At 43.6% G+C, this 12,003-nt stretch overlaps 1 long non-coding RNA gene across 1 annotated transcript in view; it reads right to left on the bottom strand.

The window, feature by feature from the left end:
- LOC143773477 (uncharacterized) overlaps nucleotides 1–9,976 on the bottom strand; it is a 31,934-nt gene extending 21,958 nt beyond the window's left edge. The window contains exon 1 of the long non-coding RNA XR_013215198.1: nucleotides 9,904–9,976. This is a non-coding gene — a long non-coding RNA (uncharacterized LOC143773477). The remainder of the gene's footprint in view (nucleotides 1–9,903) is intronic.
- Between the last annotated feature and the right edge of the window lie 2,027 nt (nucleotides 9,977–12,003).

Genomic DNA, 12,003 nt, shown 5'->3' with positions numbered 1-12,003 from the left:
CCTGGACTTAACACCGCAACTAGAAGTAGCCGTGGGATGTACCTACCAATCCTAGACACCTCGACACAGCCGGAGGACTAATTAACCCTATAGATAGAAAAGGGAAAACTATCTTGCCTCAGAGAAAATTCCCAAAGGATAGGCAGCCCCCCACAAATATTGACTGTGAGAGGAGAGGAAAAAACATACACAGGCTGAAAACAGAATTTAGCAAAGGAGGCCAATCTAGCTAAAATAGGAAAGATAGGACAGAGAACTATGCGGTCAGTATTAAAATACTATGAAATGTCCACCACAGATAATACAAAAACTCCACATCTAACTAAAGACATGGAGGGTAAATATGCCTCTCCAGAGATTCCAGCTTGGCTGCATAAATCCTTACACAGATAAAGCTGGACAAGAAAAAACATGCAATGCACTGAACAATGAGGCCCACAACATGTGGGCAGAAAAACAAGCAGAACTTATCTTGTAGAAATGAACTGCAAGCAGGAGCGACCAGGAAGGGATGTGAATCCTCCAGAAACAATGAACAACTGGCACTCACTAAAGGGTGAAGCCAGACTAAATAGCCCCGTCCGAAGTGGACGCACCTGATGACTGCTGTGAAGGACAAACAGCAGCACTACCACTTATAACCACCGGAGAGAGCCCAAGAGCAGAACCCACAACAGAATTCACAACAGTACCCCCCCCTTGAGGAGGGGTCACCGAACCCTCACCAGAGCCCCCAGAACGATCAGGATGAGCAAAATGCAAGGCACGAACCAAATCGTCAGCATGAACATCGGAGGCAACAACCCAAGAATTATCCTCCTGGCCATAACCCTTCCACTTGACAAGATACTGAAGCCTCCGTCTTGAAAAACGAGAATCCAAGATCTTCTCCACAACATACTCCATCTCCCCATCAATCAACACCGGGGCAGGAGGATCAACAGAGGGAACCACGGGCACCATATATTTCCGCAACAAAGATCTATGAAAAACATTATGGATGGAAAAAGAGGCTGGAAGGGCCAAACGAAAAGACACTGGATTGATAATCTCAGAAATCCTATAAAGACCAATAAACCGAGGCTTGAACTTCGGGGAAGAAACCTTCATAGGGACATGACGGGAAGACAACCAGACCAAATCCCCAACCCGAAGCCGGGAACCCACACGCCGACGACGGTTGGCAAAACGCTGAGCCTCCTCCTGAGACAACACCAAATTGTCCACAACATGAGCCCAAATTTGCTGCAACCTGTCAACCACAGAGTCCACCCCAGGACAATCAGAAGACTCAACCTGCCCTGAAGAAAAATGAGGATGAAACCCAGAATTACAAAAGAATAGTGAAACCAAGGTAGCAGAACTAGCCCGATTATTAAGGGCAAACTCGGCCAATGGCAAGAAAGCCACCCAATCATCCTGATCGGCAGACACAAAGCATCTCAAATAAGTTTCCAAAGTCTGGTTAGTTCGCTTGGTTTGGCCGTTTGTCTGAGGATGAAATGCGGAAGAAAAAGACAAATCAATGCCCCCTTAGCACAAAAGGACCGCCAAAACCTAGAAACAAACTGGGAACCTCTATCGGACACAATATTCTCCGAAATGCCATGCAAACGAACCACATGCTGAAAAAACAACAGAACCAACTCAGAAGAGGAAGGCAATTTAGGCAAAGGTACCAAATGAACCATCTTAGAAAACCGGTCACAGACCACCCAGATAACCGACATCCTCTGGGAAACAGGAAGATCCGAAATAAAATCCATAGAAATATGCGTCCAAGGCCTCTCAGGGACCGGCAAAGGCAAAAGCAACCCACTGGCGCGGGAGCAGCAAGGTTTGGCCCACGCACAAGTCCCACAGGACTGCACAAAAGAACGCACATCCCGTGACAAAGAAGGCCACCAAAAGGACCTACTAACCAAATCTCTGGTACCAAAAATCCCAGGATGGCCAGCCAACACAGAACAGTGACCCTCAGAAATCACTTTACTAGTCCATCTGTCAGGAACAAACAGTTTCCGCGCTGGACAGCGATCAGGTTTATCAGCCTGAAACTCCTGAAGAACCCGTCGCAAATCAGGGGAGATGGCAGAAAGAATCACCCCCTCCTTCAGAATACCAACCGGCTAAAGAACCCCAGGGGAATCAGGCAAAAAACTCCTAGAGAGGGCATCAGCCTTAACATTCTTAGAACCCGGAAGATACGAGACAACAAAATCAAAACGGGAGAAAAACAGGGACCATCGGGCCTGTCTAGGATTCAGCCGTTTGGCAGACTCGAGGTAAATCAGATTCTTATGATCGGTCAAGACCACAATACGGTGCTTGGCCCCCTCAAGCCAATGTCGCCACTCCTCAAATGCCCACTTCATAGCCAACAACTCACGATTGCCGACATCATAATTGCGTTCCGCAGGCAAAAACTTTAGAGAAAAGAAGGCACACGGTTTCATCAAGGAACCATCAGAATTCCTCTGAGACAAAACGGCCCCTGCCCCAATCTCAGAAGCGTCAACCTCAACCTGAAAAGGAAGAGAAACATCCGGCTGACGCAACACAGGGGCAGAAGTAAATCGGCGCTTAAGCTCCTGAAAGGCAGAAACAGCCTCAGAGGACCAATTCGTTACCTCAGCGCCCTTCCTCGTCAAATCGGTCAGGGGTTTAACCACACTGGAGAAGTTGGCAATGAAACGGCGATAAAAATTAGCAAAGCCCAAAAATTTCTGAAGGCTCTTCACGGATGTGGGCTGGATCCAATCATGAATGGCCTGAACCTTAACCGGATCCATTTCTATAGATGATGGAGAAAAAATGAAGACCAAAAAAGAAACCTTCTGTACTCCAAAGAGGCACTTAGACCCCTTCACAAACAGGGCATTATCACGAAGGACCTGAAATACCATCCTGACTTGTTTCACATGAGACTCCCAATCATCTGAAAAAATCAAAATATCATCCAAATATACAATCATGAATTTATCAAGATAATTCCGAAAAATATCATGCATGAAGGACTGAAACACAGATGGGGCATTAGAGAGTCCGAATGGCATCACAAGATATTCAAAATGGCCCTCGGGCGTATTAAATGCAGTTTTCCATTCGTCACCCTGCTTAATACGAACAAGATTATATGCCCCTCGAAGGTCAATCTTAGTAAACCAACTAGCCCCCTTAATCCTGGCAAACAAATCAGAAAGCAAAGGCAAAGGGTATTGGAACTTGACCGTGATCTTATTCAAGAGGCGATAATCAATACAGGGTCTCAAGGAGCCATCCTTCTTGGCAACAAAAAAAAAACCTGCTCCCAATGGAGAAGAAGATGGCCGAATATGCCCCTTCTCCAAAGACTCCTTAACATAACTCCGCATGGCGGCATGTTCAGGCACAGACAGGTTGAAAAGTCGGCCCTTAGGGAACTTACAGCCTGGAATCAAATCAATAGCACAATCACAGTCCCTATGCGGTGGAAGGGAACTGGACTTGGGCTCATCGAAAACATCCTGGAAATCTGACAGAAACTCAGGAATTTCAGAAGAGGGGGAGGAGGAAATTGACATCAGAGGAACGTCATCATGAACCCCCTGACAACCCCAACTAGTCACAGACATAGATTTCCAATCCAACACCGGATTATGTACCTGTAACCATGGAAACCCCAGCACAATAGCATCATGCAAATTATGCAACACCAGGAAACGACAATCTTCCTGATGGGCTGGTGCCATGCACATGGTTAACTGTGTCCAAAACTGAGGTTTATTTTTAGCCAATGGTGTAGCATCAATGCCCCTCAAAGGGATAGGACTCCGCAAAGGCTGTAAGGGAAAACCACAGCGTCTGGCAAATTCTAAGTCCATTAAATTTAAAGCGGCGCCTGAATCCACAAATGCCATGACAGAAAATGACGATAATGAGCAGATCAGGGTCACAAATAACAGAAATTTAGGTTGTACAGTACTGATGGTAACAGAACTAGCGATTCTCTTGATACGCTTAGGGCAATCAGAAATAACATGAGCAGATTCGCCGCAGTAAAAGCACAACCTATTCTGACGTCTGAATCCTTGGCGTTCAGCTCTAGACACAGTCCTATCACACTGCATAGGCTCAGGACTCCGCTCGGAAGACAATGCCATAGTGTGCACAACTCTGCGCTCACGCAAGCGCCGATCAATTTGAATGGCCAGAAACATAGAATCACTCAGACCAGCAGGCATGGGGAACCCCACCATAACATCTTTAACGGATTCAGAAAGACCCTTTCTGAAGATTGCCGCCAAGGCATCCTCTTTCCACTTAGTAAGCACAGACCATTTTCTAAATTTCTGGCAATATGATTCTGCCGCTTCTTGACCCTGACACAGGGCCAACAAGGTTTTCTCAGCATGATCCACAGAATTAGGTTCATCATACAATAACCCAAGCACCTGAAAAAAGGTGTCTACATTAAGCAAGGCGGATTCCCAGATTCCAGGGAAAATGCCCAAACCTGAGGGTCGCCACGCAACAGAGATATGACAATTTTTACCTGCTGGATGGAATCACCAGAGGAACGGGGCTTCAGAGCAAAAAACAGTTTACAGTTATTTTTAAAGCTCAAAAATTTGGACCTGTCCCCAAAAAACAGATCGGGGGTAGGAATTCTAGGCTCTAAAACAGGAGTCTGCACGATATAATCAGAAATACCCTGTACTCTAGCAGCAAGTTGATCCACACGAGAAGCAAGTCCCTGAACATCCATGTCAGCGCCTAACTCCTGAGCCACCCAGAGATAAAGAGGGAAAAAAAAACACAACAGAGTACAGAAAAAAAATGGCTCAGCACTTTCTTTCCCTTCTTTTGAGATGCGGTTAACTCATTGGTGGCCAGTTGTACTGTAATGATCTGGTGGCCTAGGAGCGGCATGAGACGTACTCTGGAGAATGTGGTAACTGTACTGACTGCAGACCCTGGACTTAACACCGCAACTAGAAGTAGCCGTGGGATGTACCTACCAATCCTAGACACCTCGACACAGCCAGAGGACTAATTAACCCTATAGATAGAAAAGGGAAAACTATCTTGCCTCAGAGAAAATCCCCAAAGGATAGGCAGACCCCCACAAATATTGACTGTGAGAGGAGAGGAAAAAACATACACAGGCTGAAAACAGAATTTAGCAAAGGAGGCCAATCTAGCTAAAATAGGAAAGATAGGACAGAGAACTATGCGGTCAGTATTAAAATACTATGAAATGTCCACCACAGATAATACAAAAACTCCACATCTAACTAAAGACATGGAGGGTAAATCTGCCTCTCCAGAGATTCCAGCTTGGCTGCATAAATCCTTACACAGATAAAGCTGGACAAGAAAAAACATGCAATGCACTGAACAATGAGGCCCACAACATGTGGGCAGAAAAACAAGCAGAACTTATCTTGTAGAAATGAACTGCAAGCAGGAGCGACCAGGAAGGGATGTGAATCCTCCAGAAACAATGAACAACTGGCACTCACTAAAGGGTGAAGCCAGACTAAATAGCCCCGTCCGAAGTGGACGCACCTGATGACTGCTGTGAAGGACCAACAGCAGCACTACCACTTATAACCACCGGAGGGAGCCCAAGAGCAGAACCCACAACAGAATTCACAACAGTACCCCCCCCCAGAGGGCGCCTCACCGCGAATGAAGGCAAATACAGGTCATTGACCTACATTACCTTCATTCCCCGGGGTTTACAGGCACAAGCACAGCTGCATTATAGCAGAGCTCCTGCCTGTAAAATATTTTAACCCTTTCAGATGGATTTACATCGTGGGACGTTACAGATCTACGGAGGGTATGTATATTGTTGGTTTATTATTTTTCCTTTGTTACTGAACGATGGTCTTCAGGTGGATTACCAGTATAATAAAATATTACAACAACGTGTGTCTTTATTTCATTAAAATACGTTGCAATATTGTGTGTGTGTTTTTTTAACCATTTCATACAATTGGATTAATAATGGATAGGTGTCATAACTGATGCCTCTCCATTATTAATCTGGCTTAATGTCACCTTACAATAGCAAGGTGACATTAATCCTTCATTACCCCATATCCCACCACTACACGGGAGTGGGAAGAGAGTGGCCAAGTGCCAGAATAGGCGCATCTTCCAGATGTGCCTTTGCTGGGGTGGCTGGGGGCAGATGTTTGTAGCCAGGGGGGGCCAATAACCATGGACCCTCTCTAGGCTATTAATATCTGCCCTCAGTCACTGGCTTTACCACTCTGGCAGAGAAAATTGCGCGGGAGCCCACGCCAATTTTTTCCGCGATTTAACCCTTAAATTTAATAGCTACAGTGCCGAAATTTTGCACATACACACTACTAACATTAGTAGTGTGGAATATGCAAAAAAAAGGGGGATATGACATGGTTTACTGTGTGTAAACCATGTCCCATATCATGTCGGGTTTAGGCAGGAGAAATGAAAAGCCTACAATTGAATTACCGGCTTTTCACATATATCGCGCTGAAGTAAATATAAAAATATATAGATTTTCCATTAACTTGCATAGGGTTTCGTGTTTCGGCCGATCCCCGACTTTTCAAGAAGATCGGCCGATTTCACTCGACTCGACTTTTGAGAAAGTCGGGTTGCATGAAACCCGACTCGACCTCAAAAAAGGAAAAGTCGCTCAACCTAGTTGTGAGAACTGGATCACAGACATTTAGAATCACACTTGTAAAAGGGTGTATATCCTTCTAAGGCCGGTTTCACACGTCAGTGGCTCCGGTACGTGTAGTGACAGTTTTCTCACGTACCGGAGACACTGACTCACGTAGACACATTAAAATCAATGTGTCTCTGCACATGTCAGCGTGTTTTCACGGACCGTGTGTCCGTTTGAAAAACACGGAGACATGTCAGTGTTCGTGGGAGCGCACGGACCCATTAAAGTCAATGGGTCCGTGTAAAACACGTACCGCACACGGATGCTGTCCGTGTGCCGTCCGTGTGCCGTGCAGGAGACAGCGCTACAGTAAGCGCTGTCCCCCCAGCTTGTGGTGCTGAAGCCGCCATTCATTTCTTCTCTCCAGCAGCGTTCGCTGGAGAAAAGAAATGAAACTTTTTTTTTTTTTTTTTTTTGCGGTTGAAATAAAGATCTTTATCACCACCCCCCTCTCACCCCCTGTGCGCCTGACCACTGGAAATAAAATACTATTATATCCATAGGGGTGGAGCCGCATATTCATCACTGTAATGGGCAGTACCACGTGACCGCTCATACAGGAAGAAGCTGCGGCGCAGAGAGGAAGCATCGAGGGAGCCGGGTGAGTATTTGATTTCCAGCGGGCGGGCGCACAGGGGGTGGGAGGTGGGCGGTGACGGGATCTTTATTTTAAACACACAAAAAATAAAAAAACAATGATTTCTCAATCCTTCTCTCCAGTGAACGCTGCTGGGGGGAAGGAATGAATTCCGGCTTCAGCACCAGATGCAGGGGACAGCGCTTATCTCTAGCGCTGTCTCGTGCACGGTCCGTGTGGTACCCAGTCAGCACATGGCTGCCGCACGTGTGCCACACTGATGTGCCACGTGAGCACACAGACACGGATAACTCCGCATATTGCCATTCAGTACCTAAGTGAGTAGAAATTCTATATCTTACCATTCTACTATATTTATTTGATTAACATAAAAGCACCTGCTTTTTTTTTCTCTCTTTCTCTCTTATCCTTTAAAAAGATTCCACCAGCACCTATAAGGGTTTATCAGAAAATCTACCTCATCATCAATGATGATCTAATGAGTAAGTGCTTTTTGAACTTATATCCACTTTACTACACACATTTATTTTTTGCTTATGTAATGTAGACAGCGCAGGTGTATGCTATATATATTTTTTTTTACCAAGTATCTATACTACTTATCTAACAGGTCCACACAGTACCTGTTGTATTTACCAGCAGTATTCTACAGTAAGCAATTGTCTCTTCACCAGCAGCTGCCTGTAGCGCCAGTGTTTCCCCTTTTTTTCTTTTGAAGTATCACATGGTCATAAGTATTCATACCCTTTGCTCAATATTGAGTAGAAGCACCCTTTTGAGCTAGTACAGCCATGAGTCTTCTTGGAAATGATGCAACAAGTTTTTTGCACTGAGCAAAGTATTCAGACCCTTTGCTCAAACACTCATATTTAAGTCACATACTGTCCATTTCCTTGTGATCATCCTTGAGATGTTTCTACTCCTTCATTGGAGTCCAGCTGTGTTTATTTAAACTAATAGATCTTGATTTGGAAAGGCACGCACCTGTCTATATAAGACCTCACAGCTCACAGTACATGTCAGACCAAATGAGAATCATGAGGTCAAAGGAACTGGCCAAGGAGCTCAGAGACAGAATTGTGGCAAGGCACACATCTGGCCAAGGTTACAAAAGAATTTCTGCAGTACTCAAGGTTTCTAAGAGTACAGTGTCCTCCATAATCCTTAAATGGAAGAAGTTTGGGACCACCAGAAGTATTCCTAGACCTGGCCATCCAGCCAAACTAGGCAATCGTGGGAGAAGAGATCACTGTGGCTGAGCTCCAGAGATGCAGTAGGGAGATGGGAGAAAGTTCCACAAAGTCAACTATCACTGTAGCCCTCCACCAGTCAGGCCTTTATGGCAGAGTGGCCTGACGGAAGCCTCCCCTCAGTGCAAGACATATGAAAACCCGCATAGAGTTTGCTAAAAAAAAAAACATATGAAGGACTCCCAGACTATGAGAAATAGGATTTGCTGGTCTGATAAGACGAAGATAGACCTTTTTGGTGATAATTCTAAGCAGTATGTGTGGAGAAAACCAGGCACTGGTCATCACCTGTCCAATGCAATCCCAACAGTGAAACATGGTGGCAGCATCATGCTATGGGGGGGGGGGGTTTCAGCTGCAGGGACAGGATGACTGGTTGCCATTGAAGGAAATATGAATGTGGCCAAGTACAGATATATCCCGGATGAAAACTTCTTCGAGAGTGCTCCGGAACTCAGACTTGGCCGAAGGTTCACCTTCCAACAAGACAATGACCCTAAGCACACAGCTAAAATAACAAAGGAGTGGCTTCAGAACAACTCTGTGACCATTCTTGACTGGCCTAGCCAGAACCCTGACCTAAATCCAATTGAGCATCTCTAGAGAAACCTGAAAATGACTGTCCACAAACGTTCACCATCCAACATGATGGAACTTGAGAGGATCTGCAAGGAAGAATAGCAGAGGATCCCCAAATTCAGGGTTGAAATACTTGTTGCATCATTCCCAAGAAGACTCATGACTGTACTAGCTCAAAAGGGTGCTTCTACTCAATACAGAGCATAGGGTATGAATACTTATGACCATGTGATATTTCAGTTTTCTTTTTAATAAATTTTCAAAAATTTCTACATTTGTTTGTATTTCAGTCAAGATGGGGTGCAGATAGTGCATTAATGAGGAAAAAAAACTAGAACTTTTTTGAATTTAACAAAGGGCTGCAATGAAACAAAGAGTGAAAAATTTAAAGGGGTCTGAATACTTTCCGTACCCACTGTATGTGTTGAAATAACAAATGTATGCTATGAGAGACAATCAAATTCAAGATTGCAAACCAGACTCATCACAATAAAAGCTGATTTGGATCCAAAAGGGATGGAACATGGCAAATAGAAAAACCAGAGAGGTATTGTGTAATAGTATTGCAGTGCACTCAAGGTTTCCAGTGTATTGTGCCACATAACTAGGACAGCATGGACATAGTACATAAAAGTCACGATATTGTACCCTATGTGCCTCAACTCAACACCCCTCTCAGTACATTGTATGAGTTTTTGGAGTTCCTAAATGTTCCCATTTTTCAATAATACCACTTATAGTTGATATAGAGAAAAAAGTAATCTCACCCATGAGAAGGTCCGTTGCATGGAAACTTGTAGTGCCACAAGAAAGTCAGTAAGGAATAGTCAATAAGTCACTAGGAAACAGAAGGCATTCCAGCATCAGAATCATATTTTTAAAGCCTCATTTTTTTTCATTCAAAGGAGTAGAAAAGTCACAACACCAATACTGTAGAAAACTGTAAAATTGCTAGGAAACGCTTTTCAGACAACCGTCTTTAGGCAATGCAATGACTAAAGACATTTGTCTAAAACATAGTTACGATTTCTTTTACATGTGGGCTGTTTGCTAGTGAACGGCAGAGCTGACTAATATGGCACTATATTAGTAATGATAATCATATTAATTAATGAAGCAATATTTTCGATGCTTCTGTGTATTATTCACAATAAAGCTATCGACCCTTCATGCTGTCAGTATCCACTGATTTATTTTACCTCTTTGAGAACACTACATTTTTTATTCTTGTACACCAAGTATGTTTGTTGTGACAAGATCTTTGTAGCTTCCATTTGACTTGCAAAAGGAAACTTTGCTTTCAGACCAGGTTCTCAAAGGAATAGAACATATAATCAGGTTATAAAGCTTCTTGTGAAGATAAGAGGATGATTTCTGAATATGATTCATGACATCACACTGAAAAAGAAGTAGGAGTCACTGACAGACACGCTGGGTCACAGTGTCTGAAGAAAGTTTCAAAATTAGTTGAATATGAAACATTATTTGTTAATTCCATCTTCCCTGGAGCTTTGCTAGAATAATCCTTATTCCACAATTTTGAAAGTTCATCTTGTCTCTTCCCAGATATAAATGCAGACCAGATATAGAAAATGGCTTCTGTAACTGTGTAATTTCAGTCCTAAATTCCATCTAGTCTCAGGGTTTACCTAAAACAAATGCTACACCAATCTACCTGCTCACATTACAAGGCACGTGTTGTACTATGATATTTACAAATGTTATACTTTAAGACTGTCCTGCCAAAATAAAACATTTTTTTGCTTTAGCTAAGTCATCCATAGACAAATCTATTACTTGAAGAAAACAAACCCAGAGATTAAAGAAAGGGATCCTAATGAGCAGGACCGGACTGGCCATCTGGCAATTCTGGCAAATGTCAGAAGGGCCTGTCTGGTCATGGGCCACCTTGTACGCTACGTTGTTAACAGAATTGGTGTTCTCAAGACACCCACACTGTTAAGAGTTGTGACGGAGCACAAAGTCACTGACTCCGTCACTTACCCCAGCAGGCCTCAGATATCATTGGAAATATTGGTCTTGTAGTAAATCTTGCTTTCCTCCATCCAGGGTAATATTAGTAATATATCCCCATCTGGTACTTGAGGGACAGGGACAGCATAAGCCTCTGTGATTTCAAATGCCAGGGCTGAAATTCAGCTCCAGTCCGTACCTGCCAATGGGACTGTGTTACTGAGTAAGGAGAACCTACTCCTTGGATGGAGCCTTTCTTTATCAAGCATGGCAATATAGGGACTGCTTTTTGGACAGGGGTTACCCTCCATATATACTGTACTTAGTTCTGTATTTACAGCACAAACGGTCTGTCTCTATGATGAGGAACATGTTTGTGTTTCGAGGAGGCCTGTGGGCAGGTCTTTCCTTGGTTTCTCTGGTTTAGAGCCGAAAAATTAAACTCTGCCTACAGTCCTGCCCCAGAGCACGAGCATCTCATTAACTGAAAACTTCTAATGCTGATTACACAAGAACTACAAGACGGATTTCTCCACCTCATGTATCATTTTATTTAGTATAACAGCGCCAAACTGAGTGTCTGAAGTTTGCTTAGCAAAGTCCTGGTGACAGGTTCGCTTTAACAATTATTTCTAGTGGAGGGCATGTATCTTGAGACTGTCAAAATGTAAAACATATAATCCTATAGTCAGAGCATTTGTGTGTGTGTGTTTAGGGACCATAATAATAATAATAATTATAAGCCATTTCACATTGTATAGCATGTTATTCTGTTAATAATTCCGTTCTTTGAAATGCAAACTCACATATATTAGGAATGCAATATCATGTTGAATGCAGTTCGTTACCAAAAAGCATCTCATACAGTATGACGCGATCATGTGACCAATATG

The sequence above is a fragment of the Ranitomeya variabilis genome, chromosome 5 (assembly GCF_051348905.1).
Source record: "Ranitomeya variabilis isolate aRanVar5 chromosome 5, aRanVar5.hap1, whole genome shotgun sequence".
NCBI lineage: Eukaryota > Metazoa > Chordata > Amphibia > Anura > Dendrobatidae > Ranitomeya > Ranitomeya variabilis.
This window is presented reverse-complemented; position numbering and strand designations above follow the sequence as displayed.